Source organism: Physeter macrocephalus, chromosome 8 (assembly GCF_002837175.3).
Source record: "Physeter macrocephalus isolate SW-GA chromosome 8, ASM283717v5, whole genome shotgun sequence".
NCBI lineage: Eukaryota > Metazoa > Chordata > Mammalia > Artiodactyla > Physeteridae > Physeter > Physeter macrocephalus.
The window spans coordinates 109420900-109439590 of NC_041221.1; the positions used below are offsets into that span (position 1 = coordinate 109420900).

At 38.0% G+C, this 18691-nt stretch overlaps 1 protein-coding gene across 1 annotated transcript in view; it reads left to right on the top strand.

The window, feature by feature from the left end:
- CAMK4 (calcium/calmodulin dependent protein kinase IV) overlaps positions 1 to 18691 on the top strand; it is a 207551-nt gene that overhangs the window by 111069 nt on the left and 77791 nt on the right. The window lies entirely within an intron of this gene.

Consider the following 18691-nt stretch of genomic DNA (forward strand, 5'->3'; position numbering starts at 1 on the left):
GCCTGCGCGTCCGGAGCCTGTGCTCCGCAAAGGGAGAGGCCACAACAGAGGGAGGCCCGCATACCACAAAAAAAAAAAAACTTTGGATGAATTGGAATAAGAGACAAGTGAAGACACTTGGTGGGTTCATGACTTTTATTCATTGAGAAAATAAAGCTCTGATTTGCCCTCCCTGTCTTCTCTCCTCCACCTCTGTTGTGGAAACATCTTCTTCAGAAGACAGGCATGAAGAAAATGTGGTTGGGAACCAAGTGTCAGATGGAACTGCAGAGCAATGCAGTAAGGCAGATGTTGTCAAACACAGTTACTGTTGTACCAAATGGAGTGAGAGAAAGTCCCTGGAGAAACCTCAGTTTTGAACATAAATTAGATGGAATTCCCAGCATTGTCTCCTAGAATCAACCATGCCCAGAGATGTATAAACAAGAGGAATAGCAGGCAAAACCTCAAAGAGAAATTGCCTCCAGTGTTTAATTCTATTTAGGTCATGAAGACAGAACTTCCTTATCCAAATGAAATGAATGAAGCCTATGATCTTATTTTAAGACTAAGAATCTATTTATGGAGGAAAAGTGATGCAGGGGAAACAAAGTATTCTTCTAGCAAATTCAGTTAAAGATCTGCTCTTGATGGGGAAAGTGAGCTTCAGAAAACTTGAATGATCTCTGTAATCTATTTATTAGATTGAGCCACATAAAACTGCATCTATTAAACTATTCTTGACCTATAAAAAATGACAATTTTATGTGGTTCAACTAACAACTTTGGGGCTACTATACCACTTCATTGGATAATTCCTTGGGTCCTCATTTTATGATTAGACCCAAACTTAAGAGGTTTGAAAGATTATCTATCGACATCTATCTGTCTGTCTATCATCTGTCAACTATCTGTAAGAATTTCATAGGGCTGATGTAATAAACTACCATAAACTGGATGGCTTAGAACAATTAAAATTTATTCTTTTACAGTTTTGAAGTCTAGAAGTCTGAAATCAAGGGGACGGGATGGCAAGGTTGATTCCTTCAGAGGGCACTGATGGAGAATTTGTTCCATCCTAGCTTCTGGTGACCGTCAGCAATGCTTGATGTTCCTTGACTTGTCATTGCATCACTCTAGTCTCTGTCTTCATTGTCACATGGCAGTCTTCTCCCTGCATGTCTTCATATCATCTTCCCTCTCTGCATGTCTGTGTTCACATTTCCCTCTTCTTATAAGGACACCAGTTCTATTGGATTAGGGCCCACCCTACTCCAGTATGACCTCATGTTAAATTAACTATCCATATTTACAACAACTAATTCCCAGATAAAGTCACATTTTTAAGGACTAGGGGGTTAGTACTTCAACATATTTTGGAGGGGGAAACACAATTCCACCCAAAATCCTATCAATAAAAGAGGACCTCTAAGGTGAATTTCAAAATATTCCACTCAATAATCTATCTGAAGTTGAATAAAACTTTTATCACATTCAAGAAACTAATAAACAAGAAAATCTATCCATTTTATAGGTGATTAAGTTCATATATAAATGTTTTTAAGTCCAAGAAAAGTTCCCTATCTTTTCAACAAGTTAATTATTTGATAACAATAATCCTCTTCCCCAGGATCTGTTTAAAAGCTGTTTCAGGACAGTTTACCTAAATTTTATTTTGTGGCAATATTATGTTCCTTTCTCATAGCTTAATATTTTAGGAAGGATTTAGTTTACGTTGGCAATAAGAGACTTATTCCCCCTATAAAACACCCTGATTGTCATTAACAATCCATTAAGCACTCATATGTCTGAGTGATAGACAAAGACTCTAATTTATCCATAGGAAGACAGACTAAAGCATCTACTCTTATGGAGAAATCCACATTCCAATGGTTGTCAAGTACAGGACAGAATTAATACTGATAATAAACATAAAGTAGCTTGTTATGTTCAGACAGTTGGGTATTTTGGCTAATAAAATATCCCTGTGGGAACTTAACATGTAATTATAATAAAAATATTTTAAATTACCATATATTTTATATGTGGATATAATACCATGTTCTTTATCTATAGACAACTACAATTTCTAGAATTAGAATACATTAAAATACATATCGACCAACATCATTAATGTCTGCAACTTACTTTCAGATAGTTCACGATGAAAGAAAACTGTGCGTGTGTGTATGTGTGTGCACGTATAGGGAGAGAGAGAAAAAATATATTGCAAAAATCAATAGTTATTAAATTTATGACAGTATACTAGTGTCCATGCTGGATTTCAGAATTTCAGTATATCAGAAAATTCTCATAACAAAAAATTTGAGTTAAACCAAACTGCAACATTGAGATCCTGTTCAACATAACTTTTCTCTGGACATTCAGAAAGCGTTCCAAGATCTTACAGTTTCTAAATGTCCTGATAAACACCAGTGACTCTCTATTATAGATGTATTGAAGTGCCAGAAAACAGAAAATGATAATTGAACCAACTTTTTACTATACTGAAAATCCTGGACTTTTCCAGAAACAGTATCCATTTGTCTCATCAAGTCATTAATGAGGATAAAGCTTTGAGGGCAGTGAGAGTAAACACGAGAGGAAAATGAATTGAAGGGCTCTTTTGGTTATTTTTTTTTTAATTTTTTTCCACATAGTATTAGAGATCCTTGGACTGAAGAACTCATCAAGTCACTAGGAGTGCCATACCTACTCTCCTCCTGGGAAAGGTGACCCATTTTGTAACCTTTTATTTTAAAACAATTACAGATTCACAGGCAGTGCCATTTTTGTTGCCCATAAATACCTCATTACCTTGTATGTAATTGGCTTGCAGATATCAGTGAAACTTTTACTGTGAACTTTGTAAACTGAATCCAGGGTGAAGGAAACAAGGCTTCCTTTTTTCCTTCACTCATGAGCCTTTCATCATGTCTGTGTTATGCGATATTTAGAAGAAATTGAAGTAGAGTAGAAAGATTTTCTAAGTTGTGTCCTCAGATGAACAACTTTGGGGCATTAAAAGATTCTGACAGACACGGGTAGTGGGACAATAAGTGATTTACACGATGGGACCTTTTTATTGATGTTACGTGACTTTTTAATATGCTGAACTTAAAACTGCACAGAAGGAAAATAATAGATTCAAGAAAATGTCAAAATTTGAACAGATTATGCAGATGGAACCCTCAGTCTGGACTGACTTTTGCTGAGTTAAATGGAATCACAACTTTTGAAGAATTTTGGTGATAATGGAGTCACTACTTCAGGAATGAGTCACAGGCATTATCTCTTTTCCTAAGGAGTACATCCCTTAGGGTGTGTCTAAATAATCACACTTCAGGCCTATCAATATGGCTCATTTTCAAGAACTGATTGAGATTTAAGAAAATTATGATCATCAATCATTTATAGTGTCCCTGGAATTTTGAAGACAAATATTTGAATTCTAAAATCATGGTGACATTTCTAGCCATGTGGCTCAACTCTTGAAAAAGATTGCATTCAGATTGCTATAAAATCCTTTCATGAAATACGCAGTATTGAGTCTAAGAATTAATCTCAGTGTGTAAATTCAGAATTTATGAGTCTGAGAGCCAATCTCAGTGTATAAGTTCAGAATGTATAGGTCTTCTGACTCTCCTTAAGAATGGCTATGTAGTTGTGGGGTAAGATCATGGGCTGTGGAGCCAGACAACTTGAGTTCAAGATCACTTCTGCCACCTACTACCTGTGTGACCCTAAAACAGTTATGTAAATCTCTCAATCTTAGTTTCTTCATCTGTGAAATGAGTTTAAGAACATCTAGCCCATGGCATTTTAGTGACAATTAAAATGAGATAACTTATGTAAAATATTTCTCAGCACCTAGGGAGCATGTAATAAATGGTGAACATTGTTCTTATTATTAATTGTAATGAGTCCACACAGATATTTTATATTATAATAGTACCAGCTCATTCTATGTAATTCTCATGTTTTCATTAGCTTGATTGAAAACTAAGCAGTAAGCAGCACCAGACATATTGTATACTGCTGTATGAATAAAATAATTATATCATTTTGGAATTGCTTTTAAAGTATCTGCTAAAAATGGGTATATATTTTACTATTATCAATAAAATTTAATGTGACACTAAAGATTTCTGGTCATATGACCTCATACTTAAACAAATCTTGGATGCCCGTGATTCCTAGATTTGGAACACTTTCAACCCTACTGCTCTATTCTGATTCTTGACATTGGAGCACTGTGACTTGATCCATAGTTTAGAAGCTGTTTTAGGTCTAAATTTTATCATATTTTAGTTATTGTAATGTAAAATTATCTATAGATTTCTGGAAAGGCTTTTCTTGAGTAATTTAATTAGCATTCACCTAGTAAATGTTCCTAACTTTTATAAAATTTCCATTAAGTGCTAAAGGATAAAAGAGGCCTTTTGTCCTCCTCTCAGTTAGTTGAAGAGCCACACGTTGTGACTTGCTAATCATTCTATGAGTTAGTTTTTAATTTGTATTCATTTTTCCTTATGTTCTTATGAATTAGCTCTTTGAGTATGTAACTGATGCTGCAGGAGACTTTGAAAAGTTGCTGTAGATTAAATTACAGAATGTACACAGGCCTCCCTCAAATTCTTGGTAGTTGAATCTCCAGGATGTTTCCATTAGAGAATTTTTCAGGTTTTTCAGTTCTGAAATAGAAATAATAACATTTATACCACTTGGTAAACTGAGGATTACCTGCTCTTGTCTCTTTCTATCTAACCTTTGGGAACATGGAAAACTGATCACAGGCCATTCATTTTTCAATATCTGTGATATACGTTAAGAGAGACGGCTAGGTCAATCTGGGTTAAAGATATGCATCTATTAAACACTGCTATAACTACTTTTAACAATTAATGGGTATGCTGTAGAAGTGGAGTCAGGGTCGCCCTTGGTCAGTGATGGAGAGGAGAATAATAAATCACTAGCTCAAATAGACTTTTTGGGCCCAATTGAGGTCTCAGAACACATTAAGGAAAGTAGCTTGCCGATAACAAGCTGTGTCAAGTGAAGTGAAACTTCTTCAAGCATTCTGTCAGTTGGAACCTATTGATTTTCATAGGGACTATTAAGCCAGGTTTCCTGGAATAGGAATAGGGATATTTCTATTCAGTTTGTGACAAGTATATGTCTACAAGAGAAGAGAGGTAGCAGGGTGGAATGTTAAAATCTTGGCCTGATTTGTATGCTTTACCATTCAAAGATCCACTTGGAAGCCTGAACATTCTTGCAGAGAACTAGTCGTTGCAGTTTGATTTGTTTTCTTTCTTGATAGAAATGCTGCTAGAATCTGTCACAATTCAGCTCACTTATCTATCCTCTCATTTTATTGATCTTTCACAGGCATTTTGTTGCCTTTTAAAAAATAAACATAATTCAGAGGCAAGCTAATACAAGGGAAGTAGGGAGAGAGAGATTGAGAATACAGGCACTGGCCTGTGTGCTATTACCCAGAAAGAAACATACTTTGCAGTTACACCATCTACTCAAGTTATCACATTTAACCCTCTAGTACTTGCTTTTTTAAATTTTATTTATTTTTGGCTGTGTTGGGTCTTCGTTGCTGCGCGCAGGCTTTCTCTAGTTGCCGTGAGCGGGGGCTACTCTTCGTTGTGGTGCACGGGCTTCTCACTGTGGTGGCTTCTCTTGTTGCGGAGCACGGGCTCTAGGTGCACGAGCCTCAGTAGTTGTGGTGTGCAGGCTCTGTGGCTCGCGGGCTCTAGAGCTCAGGCTCAGTAGTTGTGGTGCACAGGCTTAGTTGCTCCGCGGCATGTGAGATCTCCCCCGACCAGGGCTCGAACCTGTGTCCCCTGCATTGGCAGGCGATTCTTAACTACTGCACCACCAGGGAAGTCCCAACCTTCTGGTACTTTTACAAGTAGTGAGTGGTTGGATCTAAAGTGATCCTCATCCTTTATATGAAGCCTATGGAGGCAAAAAAGGAGGTGACTAACTGGCCCAAACCAGAGGAAATCTTAGAGGAAGAGCTTATGTTACCATACCCTAGTAGAAGAAAGAGACTAGAAACTTCTCAGAGAACTGAGTGGGAAAGGCCTCGTAACCAAAGGAGAGGTGCTGGGCAGCAGGAAAGTTGAGAGGAGCCCAAGGAGATCAGAGTTGGGGAGTGGTGCCTGATGGACCACAACCAGGAAAGCTGAGAAGGAACACAGTAGATCAGCCTCAAAGCAAACTTAGGATTCCTATCTTAGTGAGAAGGGGAAAAGTATAATCTTAGTGTTAACAGGGAAAAACATTTTAACGAATTTTTATTTTTATATTTCTTTATGGTACAAAGTTGAATGATGGTCAAAGCTGTATTCATCCAGGCAATGTAAGAAGAGTGGAGAGAAAGAAGGCTAAGAAAAGATCAAGTCCTAGAACTCCAAAACCATTAATTTGCTGAAAGAGAGGAAATGAATGACTGTGTGCAAAGGATATTGATTAGAAGAGATCCAAATAATTTTCAGTATTGAATTAGCTTTCAACAGCTTTTTTTTAAAAGTAAGCATTTTCAAATCACCACATGCCACTCCAGCAATTTTAACAGTAAAGAAGCAAAATGCTAATAAGAATGGGACCCATACTTAATTATTCAACAATATGTAGTAGCCCCTTTCATATGTTAACGCAACAATGCCTCATGAGACTGTTTTACTTAAGGGAGTTTTAGAGAAGGGATGTTTCCCGGAAGGACACAATAGCATGGAGAATTTGAACTCAGGACTTTTGAGTCCCAAATCTGAGCCCTTTCTATTGATACCAGCTAGGTCCTGAAAGAGAAAAAGACCAAAAAAAAAAAAAGTAAGGAATAAGCATGGCCCAGATCTGGGACTGAAACTAGATGTTGCTCCTTGCTAATCTGATAAAGGATGAAAAAGCCTTTGTTGACACACAGACACAGAGAAGCTGAGTGCAGTTCAAGTCACACTGAGTGAGCAAGAGTTTCCTGTGTGCAGAGAAAACAAGCAACATATTTCTTTTCCAAATGTTATTAAAACCTTAGTTTAATGCATCTCAGTATACAATATCCACTAACAAAGGAAAGAAGAATAATGAAGGAGTGTGTAATGTACAAAACATTGCCGGGTGTGGCTCTCTTTGCCTTTTGTCTTATGGGTAGGTAGGATGCAGTGATGGTCCCACGTGTGGCTGTGTACATGGAGTTCCAGTTTGCTCTCTGCTGTTAAGTGTCAGTATCACAGGGTACATTGAGTACATTCAAAGCTATTCATACTTATCTCTACCCCAGAAGTCTGAAAAATGTATCAAATGGGTAGTTATATCTACAATGCTTTTTTCCCCACAGAATACCACACTGTCACTGGGAGGATTTTTGTTTGAAATTTTGAGATCAGAATAGTTTAGAACTGTTTTTCCATCATAGCATCAGGACATATTTGGGTGTCATGATCAGTTTCAAGGTGTGACATACATACTGAAGTACTGTAGGCTGTGAATGATTTCTTTTATTGATAAATCAAAGTGGATCCAAGATTACTATCATCATCTTTTAAATTTTGACATATTTTATGAAGGGGAATGTGGATAAGTGTCACGATTTACCTACCATATTTATATCTGCAAAAAAAAAAAAAAAGAAATTTAAGTATTCTTTGCGTTCTATGATGATTAAAATTCTTCCTGAATCTGGCACCAACTGGATATCTGGGGGGAAAAGTACTTAAATTTTTCAGTCAAAGATATCTTAGTTTTTTACAGTTTAAGAGTCTCTTTTAGTTTAAAAGAATTTCTTTAGAGTAAATATTCAGTGTAAATTCAGCTCTCTCTCAGAGCTGTTTCTCCCTCACTCTGTTCTTACCACATTGGCTTCTGGGTTCAAGGGCAGCTACGTAACACATGGGAGCATGGTCTCTACAGTGAGGATAAAGCAGCCATGCACCACAACCATCGCCAGATGCTTACTACATTAGAGAAGGGGTTAGGCAAGGGCATTAGCAGCTATAGACAGCTGGGGAACACATCATGGGGTTGAATAATGATCAGATATTCAGAGACAGGACCAGACCAGCCCACTGCACGGATCATAGGCCCCTTTCCACTGCCCTGTGTGAGCCCTGACAGTCCTGGAAACTATAGAGAGGAAGCAATGGTAGGGCATTAGTATGGAATGTATGCATATCTACCCGATTAGTCATACATGGAACTTTTGTGCTCTGAGCCATTTAATCCAGAAGAGATTTAAGGACAGGCTGTTGGGAGTGCATTGAGGAGATGCATATCACTGTAAAGAAAAAGACTTTGAGAAGGACTGGGCTGACATGCTTTAGTTATTGATTTCTGGAAACATCTGAACTCTTCAGAAAAAATGAAGCTCTGGGTTAAGATGTTAAGATGCTTCCTCACCAGGAAGGCAAATCCAGACTTACATAACAAGAAACAGCTACTGCTGTCGACTTAAAAAACAATTGCACAACGTGAGAGTTGTGAGTCAAGTTTTATTTGGGGCAAAATGAGGACTATAGCCTGGGAGACAGCATTTCAGATAGTTCTGAGAAACTGCTCCAAAGAGGTAGGGGGGAAGGTCAGTATATATGTGATTTTGGTAAAGGGGGAGTATATACAATCAAGCACATATTTTTTGCAGAAGGTTGCTGCTAGTCACGAGTAGTGGTCACCATGAAGGATTTTAGTGCTTTTCTAGATATGAGGAGATACAAGAATTGGACTCAGAAAATCGAATCCTGAAAATATCTAACTATCTGAAGACCTGTTCTGCCAGTTTTCCCAGAGCACAGAGTTTCTCATTTCTGCTCTCCACCCTGAACTCCTTTCAGGGGGTGTTGAAAGTCAGCAGCTGCAGCAGCACATGATTTAATCCCTGTAGAGCTAGTTGACAAGTGCCAATTTGTTGCTGACACTGCCGTGGAACAAAATCAACAAGGGAATTTTTTTTCAAACCTTAAATCATTAAGATTTCTTGTATCTCTTTCCTATTCCAGCCCCAGAGCATTATTATATCCCTTTTAGGGTCACTTAAAAGACTTTTGTGTCTACAGCCTGTTCTTTTCTTTTTTTTAAGGAAGTTTTTAGCATTTTTGAACAATATTAACCAGGGTATCTGAAAGTCTTAATTGTCTTAGAACATCAAGGAGCTAAAGCTTCTAAGAGTGTCTGTGTTCAGAGCTATCCTCAGTAAGGGATTCAACCCCAAGATGTAACTGATGAGACTTAAATGCTAATATTTCCAGGAGTACTTTTTGGTTTTGTTATTTGACAGGTTACAAAGTCATAAGCTTCTTGAATAGGTAAATTCTCAGTTTAGTATCTCATAGATGATCACTTAGTTTTAGGATCAAAGGGAGATATCAGGGCCTCTGAAAATATATGCCCCTCACTTCAAATGGTTTGGGAATTCTGCAACCGAGTCATTGCTGTCCAGCTGAAAGCAATATAAAATGAGAACTAAATTTTGCTGTTTTCATGCCTTCTTGGTAATTTTTAAAGTATTTTGAAAAGTACTGCCTTGACCGTGTGAAAACGACTAAAAAGAACGAAAAAGAAATGATGAATTTGTTTCAGTTCTATTAAAACTTGAATGTCTATAGGACCTGGCTGATACTCAGGTCTGTAGTAACCCAGGTGTGACCCTGATGGTCAACAGTAATTAATAAACATAAGAAATAGCCTTAAAACTTCCATGGAGCTTAACCACAGTAGTACAACTCTTATCCCAGTCTTCAAAAAAAGGTGAAGGAAGGTGTTTAAATTTGAATGCAAATAGACACCAATCCCCCTCTTTGATTACAATTCAGCAAGAAGATTATATTGGACATAGTTTAAGATTTTTAATGAAGTTGTCTTCCACACTTTTAGGGAAAAAAAGATAAATAAAGCTATATTTTCATGTTTATTAGGCATTTTTCCTTTCTAGGGCTGGAATACCCTCATAAATACTTGTATTTCTACACTTTGTTTTAGTTGGATTAATTTTTATGTGGAGGCTTAGAAAGTTGGAAATAGAAGACTAGGAAATGTTTACCTTACTTTTACAAATTCTTTCAGGAAAGGCACTGAACATCTACCATGGGCCAGGAGATTTCATATATATTCTCATTTAATCCTTACAACAATAACACGGTAGGGTAGCAATTATTATCCCCATCTTATCCGTGAAGAAATTGAAATAATCCTCACATAGGATAAGAGACTTTATGAAGGGCTCTAAATGGTAGGGCCAGAATTCAAATTGCATTTTTTTAAAAAGTACAACCAAGGATGTTCATTACAGAATGATTTACATTAGTAACAAAATGTAGGCAATTGTAAGTGTCTAACCATAGGATGGCCATTAGGAAGCTCTTTTTTACATTCTGCTTATGAACATCAGGTATTCATAAAACTTTATGGTATTTTCAGTGAACACTGTAAGAAACAAAATTGTATTTCCATATTTGAAATATATATGGAAATATGCACGTTTTAAAAACTGAAAGGAAATAAACCAAAATGATAGTGATAATGTTACAATGGTAGATATGGTACTCACTCTTATTTTTTTTATTTTAAATTTTTTTTAAAAAGTGGCTGATACCTTTATAAAAATTTATAATATGTGTTTATTTTCTTCCAGCCCTAGCAACATGAACATAAAAGAAAATTTGGGAGGCTAACATTATATTCATTTTGTGTAAGCACCTGATATCAATTTCTTTTTTGCATGGATTTGACCATGCGGGTATTGAAGTCACCTCATTGGGGAATATGTGAATAGGAACCCAGCAATGCTTTTCTTTTGAACTGTCCCTTGACTGGCACAAAGACAAAGCAGAAAATTCACAGTTGCATCCCTAGAATTCTCTGCTTACCAAGGATCTCACTTCTCCTTCTTTGGGAATGCATAGTATACTCCAGTTCTCACTCTTCTCTTTTCTAATTTTCATCATTTAATCTCTTCTGTGGTTATGTTTGATACACAGCATGTATCACACAAATTAAAGGCAAGGTGTGCTGGTTGAAGAAGAAGCCGTGAAAGCTCTATATCCTGTAAGGAATATCAGTACCTGCTGCAGTGGATTTAGAAAGTCAGTAACTTCACCAGAGCTTTTGTTAATTATATTTCTTGGAACATTCCCCACTTACCCATGGGAGAGTGCAATCTTGAATAAGTGATATAGTGACCCTTTGTGGCTCACAATTTAGAAATCACAAGCTATTATTTGTGTAGGCTCTAGAAGATCTGGGTACTCAGCTCTGCCTGTGAGACAGGCATTCTCCACTCCATTGGTGTTGATAACATGACAAAAATGTCATACGGATTTGAATGACAGGAGAAGTGACTAACCAAATCTAATCTCATCTAACCAGAGCTGTTAAACCAGGGATTTTTTCCTTTGAGCCCCCAACCTTTTGTGTTCAAACACTAGTACCATCCCTCATTTATTTATTCAATAAATTTATATACCAGCTGTTGGTAAATAACGCTGGCAGTACTAATGTGTAAAAAATGGACAAGCCCTTGCTATCATAGAGCTTATGTTCTGGTGGAAGAAACAAATAATGAATTTGTAACTAAATGGTAACATAGATTTGTGTAAATATTATAAAGGGATTAGAGTGATGATTATGGTATGCATATATGTGTATGTGTGTGTAGCTACCTTTGATGCAGTGACCTGGGAAGGCCTCTCATTTGTTTTCTGAGTGAAGTGAGAAGGTCTAGTGGAAGAGGGCGTGGCAAATGTGAAGGCCTTGGAGCCTGGTTTGGGAGTTGAGTGGCCTGTATAGAGAGAGAAAAATGACATTAGCTCAAAAGGGTGAGGCCAACCCATCCTGAGTTTTAAGGCCTTGGTAAAGAGTTTGCATTTACTCTTAGAACAATGGGATGCCAACATTTAAGTTGGAGAGTGACAGGATCTGATTTACATTTTAAAGACATCACTCTGTCTGCTGTATGCAGAGGGAATGATTGCAAAGACTAAGAATCAAAGCAAGGAGACTAGTTAGGAAGTATTAAAATACTTCTGCAACCTTTAAAGTAAGTCAGACCAAAATGGTGACATGGTATAATCAATTTCACGTGAAGAAGGGAGTGATCAAGTATATCGAATGCTGCTGATAGAGTAAGATAAGATCAGAAAAGTAGTTAGTCTCCTCCAAGGAGACCACTGATTTCTTCTATAAAAGCAGTTTTGGAGGAGTTCTTGGGATGATGCCAGATTGAATTTCACTGACAAATATATGGGGAAAGGGAGGAGGAAGTGGAGAAAACGCAGAGGCAGCTCTGGAGAGGTTTTCTGCTAAGGGGAGCAGAGCTATGCTTTGGAAGCAGGAAGAGGGGTGAGGGACTGAGGATGAGATCTTTTTAAAGATAAGAGGTATTAAATGAGGGTTACCCCCATATATTCTTAATGCCAGGGAGAGATACAGAGATGAAAGAAGAGAGAGGTGTATAAAATATAATGTCCTTTCTACTTTATATATCATGTTCTCTTCCCTTTTTTCTCTCCCTCTGTTAAGCCAAACCTGTTTCTAGAGAAAGTCTGGCAGCAGCCAGATCTTTTGTATAAACTTTGTTCAGCTTGTTGTCTCTCCCAGGAATATTTTAAGCCTCCTTCATTCACTGTAAAGTAAAAGACTGTTCCCCGTGAAAGAATTTCTAGCATCTGCGAGCAGGAAGTCTTATGCTTTAGACTCTAAGAATGAAGGAGGAGAGGTTACATCCTTTGGAAGAGCTGCTGTCTTCTGAATCTACCTGATTTACAGAGGTTTCAGGTTCTGAAAGACAAGTGTTCTTCTTTCTGGGTTGAGCTTCTGAGAGCCATTTTTGTCTTCTTAAATTCGATTCCAATCCTTGGGATCCTCCTCCATTGGAAAGCTCTACTTTTCTCCTTTTTGCCTCCCAAATGTTTTAGGTCTGCAGAGAGTAGGAAGTGGCTATTACGGAACTACCAAAGAATACTTTTTCACAATTTTCAAAGCCAAGCTTATCTGAGTGTAATGCTTATTAGTCTGTCTTCTCATACTAGTCAGAACCAGATTGGCATTATACTAGTCTTGTTAAATGTAAAATAGAATACTGGTTTCTCTACAGTTTACTTTTTCTGTCGGTCCCACCCCACCATGTCTATTGCTCATCACTGCCTCCACCTCTGAACCATCACCTCCTCTGTGTAGCTGCCCCTACCGTTCTCCTCTCCATTGAGTCCAAAGTCACACGGAAATATCTGGGAGAAGAACATTCAAGACAAAATACTATCAAGTACAAAGTGGAAAGGCTCAGAAGTGGAAATGATCTTGGCTTCTGGAAAGATCAATTCCATGATCAGTGAGCTGTAGTAAAAGGGAATGAATGGTAGGTGAGTTCAGTACAATGGACAGGGACACGATATTATTAGCATCTTTCTAAACCTGTTTATTCACCATCTCAGTAAATGGCAATATTATTTTACCCATTTCTCAGGTGGAAAAACAAGCAGTCAACCTTTGCATTTCTCTTTCTCTTATACCCCATAACCAGTCCATCTTCAAATACTGTTGGTTCTTCCTTAAAAAAATGTTCATCTACTTCTCACTCACCTCCTTCATCACTAGCACCGGGGTCTAAGTCACTATCAACTCTCACCTGGATAACTGCCATAACTTCTTATTCAGTCTCTCTGATTTAACTCTTCCAATCATCCTCACATCCTCATCCATACAAGAGTCAGAGTATCCTTTTTTTATTTTTTTTGGTTGCACTGCTTGGCCTTTGGGATCTTAGTTTCCCAACCAGGGATTGAATCCGGGCCCTCAGCAGTGAGAGCACAGAGTGCTAACCATTGGACCGCCAGGGAATTCCCAAGAGTGAGAGTATCCCTTTAAAAATTAACTGAGGTCATGTCATTCCTCTCTCAAAATCTTCCAAATGTGTCTGACCTCTCTGATACAAAAATATCAAGTCTTTACCATGTTCAACCTGGCTTCTGATCATTAGGAGACTCTGTCATCATCTACTGTTTTCCTCCTCTGTCACTTTCCTCTGGCTAAACTGGCCTCTCTGTTGGAGGCATAAGGGAGGAGAAATGGTTTGGACATAGCAATGAGTAGCAAAAAGGACACCCTGTCCTCCTTCCAGGCCCTGTGGTACCTTTCCTACTGGCATGAAAACAAGTCACCACTTGGGAAGACCCTAAAGAAAGTAGGGTAGTCATGAGATGCCCAGGTTTCTGTTAGGTCAAGAAGATAAAGGAATAATCAGACTTGGCTAAAATTCTGTAGTTGTTGGATATATTAGCCTCTGGTAGGAAAACCTCAGTATTTTTCTCAGTGTCCCACATTTGATTTTTGCATGTTCAAATAGCAGTTCCTAGCTTTCAAATCCTTGTAGGCTAAAACTGTCATTCTTGAATTTAACAAAGCTCCGGTTGTCAAGTCTTTTCACCAAGCATGTTAGTGCCAGCATGTACTTGTTGATATGTCAGAAAACAGGTTGCTAAATTAAGCAGAAGCTATGCAGAAAAGAATTGTGAAAATTTAAAGATATTTGTCTGCTTATTTACCCATTAATAATTTACATTTTGCCTCTTTCCACAAAGGATTTGAGGAGCACAGTTCTGTACTTCATATCATGTTCTCTGGTCATTGTTAAAACCAAAAATGAGCCTAAGAAGCCAGAGAAATAGCAGAGAGACAAAATAAGACTTATGGTCTCAATCTCTGCAAAGAAAATGAATTCTTTTTTTTTTTTCGCCGCACCTCAAGGCACGCAGAGCTTCCCCAACCAGGGATCAAACCCATGCCCCGTGTAGTGGAAGCGTGGAGTCTTAACCACTAGACCACCAGGGAGTCCCCCTGCAAAGAAAATGAGATGAAGCTGAGCATTTTATTTGGAAATGCTGCTTTACTTGTCTGAATCCTAGAAGAAGTGCAGCAGTAGTCTCTACTCGTTTAGGTCACCCCAACTTGCCAAGAGTATTTGAAGTTTCAGAGTCCAGATCTAGACCACATCTGAGATAGCCAAGAGGATCAAGACCACCAGAAATCTGGTGCTATAGTCCCTCTCCTTTTCTCCAATTCATTCACCACCTGTCTCTATCCCTCATTCTCACATGCAGAAACTGGTTTTCCTTTTTCTTCCCCCTTAATTCCTCATGACTTTCTTCTTCACATATTTTTCAATTCTTCATGCTTTTCTTCCCTCAACCTTTCCAGCCCCAGCACAGGAGTATATTTGCTGTGTATCTCAGTGAAGGGCCCACATTTGATCAACTTTATTCCAATGGTGAGCTTTTTTCTCTGATGTTACTCTAGAATTATACCTCTTATCCATTTCTCTTTCTCCCCTCATGGAGGCAGACAGCAAAGTTGGGAATTCTTTCAATATTAAGGAATCTTGATTTCTGTGGAGGTTTAAAACTGTACAAATCTGTATAATCACTCCTATTAAATTATTTAGTTTTTTTCTTAAATTATTTTATGAGGATGAAAGGATGTATTTCTTTGAATATTTAGGGTATTTCAAATAGGGGAGCTAAAGTAAGGCTTTACAGAAAAAGCCCATGTGTCCAAGCCATTTTATGATTATCCATTTCATATTGGCAACTAGAACAATGGCACAAAGAATGTAAGTGGGAGACAAAGCCCTTTCTGATGAGCAGTAAAATACAGTAAATTAGAAAAGCAGAACTGTGGTCCCACTGCTGTCGATCTGGTTTTCCTGTGACAGAGAAAAACTCAAGAGTGAACCGTGATTGGACAAAACTCTTTTGGGCCTTCTTAGATTCCTTCCACCTGCCTGTCTTCCAGACCAGGGGGGGCTGGATTGCCTGCTGGCCAATTCATGCAACTAGGCCAACCCAGACACACACCTTAAGTTTCTGGCTCTTCCGCCACTTCTGGATTTGAATGAGATATGATATCTGATGAGGAAGGATATGGCATTACAAGTGACTGCCAAAAAGACTACATATGCAACACAGAGGTATGGAAAAGTTAACACCAAGGGGCCAAAACTCACCAGTGGGAAACAGGAGGAGGTTCCTGGGCAGGTAAATTCCCTCTCTTTCTCCCTTCCCATGAACTTCTTCAAGGCATGGTGACCTTGTTTAGCTCCTCTGGGGAAGTACTGTGTGCCATTTGGATACAATTACCCATGTGACCTGCTGTGTCTTTACAGCTCAGTGTAGCCAGTGGGCTTACTGCACTGGTTCACCTCTTATCTTGCTGCACTCCCCTTTTTCCTCATTCTCACTGCATTGGGTTTGCACATTCCAAATAAAATACCTGAATGTTAATGTTCACCTTACATTAGTTTTCTAAGTTAGAATGTTAGTAATGTGTATTTTTATAATTGAAAATTGTTAGTAATTAAAAACTACCATTCTTCAAGTTATTTTGTACATAGTGAAGGTGTGTTTTATGGATTTCAGTATTGTTGTAACGTTGATTTGTTAAAGCCATCTGTTCGTGCTTCTGAAGATGCTAATTATAGTAGCTCTTGAAGCTAATTTCAAGGGGCAATAATGACTGTTCAGGTAGCTGCCCGTTGACTTTTGTGGCTTGCTTAACAGTTATTTTCTAGGAAAACAACACTTATTCTGAATGGCAGTGCCAGTGCTCAGACCCTATCCTGACCTACCCAGGTATTTGGAAGGGGAAGTCAGAAGTAGGAAGGAAACAGTAGCTCCTGGAACTAGAGGAATATTGAGAAGATATCAGATGAAATGGCTGTCAAGACGCACACCAGTGTGACCTCCAAGACATGACACCTTTGGAGGAACCACCCCCAAAGTCCGGCTGCCTAGGAACCTCTAGACTGTTTCAAAAAGATGACAAATGATTCTCAGCTAATCTCTCTGGGAAGGATTTTCTGACCTCAGCCTTGTCTTGTCCTTGGCTTCTCAGTCATTTATCTGCCTGCTTTTTTGTCCACTTCTCCCTCTCAACTTTACCCCCTGCTGGTTTCCTTGGTTGTCATTACTTTGGCTTCTAGTCCAGATTTTGTCACTCAGTTTACTCTCTGTGGATTGATGGTTTTTAATACCCCATTTTTCTCTAACTTCCTTCTTCGATTCTTCTCAGGCTCCACTTAAGTCATGACCTGCATTCAACCTGGGCTCCAGCATTCAGAGCAGGAAGGAGATTGCATTCACATTTTTCTTTCATTTAAATTATTACTACAGTTTTGTTTTTTTCTATTTTCTGTTTTCAAATGTATAATGTTAAGTTTTCTGGAGTAGTGGTTCCGAAACTTTTGGGCTTCAGGAGCCCTTTTTATTCTCCAACTTTACTGATAATCCCAAATAGCTATACACATTTACTATATTAGAGATGAAAGAATCTCGATATAATAGAGCAGGGGTCCCCAACCCCACGGCTGCAGACCGGTACCTGTCTGCAGCCTGTTAGGAATGGGGCCACACAGCAGGAGGTGAGCGGCGGGTGAGCGAGCCAAGTTTCACGTGCCTTGCCCCATCACTCGCATTACCGCCTGAACCATCTGCCACTTCCCCACTCCCACATCCGTGGAAAAATTTTCTTCCACGAATCCAGTCCCTGGTGCCAAAAAGGTTGGGGACCGCTGTAATAGAGATTAAAGAATTTTTAAGTCTTTATTAATTAATTAAAACTGTAACAGTAATAAACCCAGTATGTTTTAACATAAATAACATTTTTAGTGAAAAGTAACTATATTTTCCAAAATAAAAAAATACTTAGAAGAGTGGCATCGTTTTGTAAATCTCTTTATTATCTGGCTTAATAGAAGACAGTTGGATTCTCATCTGCTTCTGCATTCAATATATTGCTTTGTTGCAAGTATAGGAAAAAATCTAGCCTTACCCAGATGTGCAGTTGGAAAAGGGAGAACCTCATACATACCCTGAGTGAGTCTTAGGGACCCGGAAGGGTCCTCTGATCACACTTTGAGAACCACTGATCTGCAGTATAGTGGGAAAATAATGACCCTTTTCAAAATTACCTTTAAAGAAAAATTAATTCTGAATTAAAAATAAATAACTACATTAGAAGATTACTAGTCCAAGTAATCTAGTATGTTATGAATATTTCCAGAGTTTAGATAACTTTCAAAGAACTAATTTTTGAAGGCATCCCAATATTTAATGTATGACATAACATGATAAAAAATATATTTGCTTAAAATTCATATTTGTATTAAAAAGTTTTTGTTTACTATATCGTATGAAAAAATTAAAGGATCTCTCTGACACTTATTTTATATGGATCAAAAACATACAAAAACAAGGGGAAAAACCTTATATTACATAAACGCTAAATGCGTAGTGAGAAAAATAGGTTTGAATATTAACAAATCTTGATTTAGAGACACCCATGTCCTTACAATTTTTTTAAGCATCATGCAGTAATGAAAAATATATTTATTTTGTATTAGTGAGTAAATCCTTATTGTCCTGTGGAAGAGAAGATTGTGATAAAAAATAATCTGTATTCACTAATTTGTATGGAAACACAAAAGACCCCGAATAGCCAAAGCAATCTTGAGAAAGAAAAACGGAGCTGGAGGAATCAGGCTCCCTGACTTCAGACTATACTACAAAGCTACAGTAATCAAGACAGTATGGTACTGGCACAAAAACAGAAATATAGATCAATGGAACAGGATAGAAAGCCCAGAGATAAACCCATGCACCTGTGGTCAACTGATCTATGACAAAGGAGGCAAGGATATACAATGGAGAAAAGACAG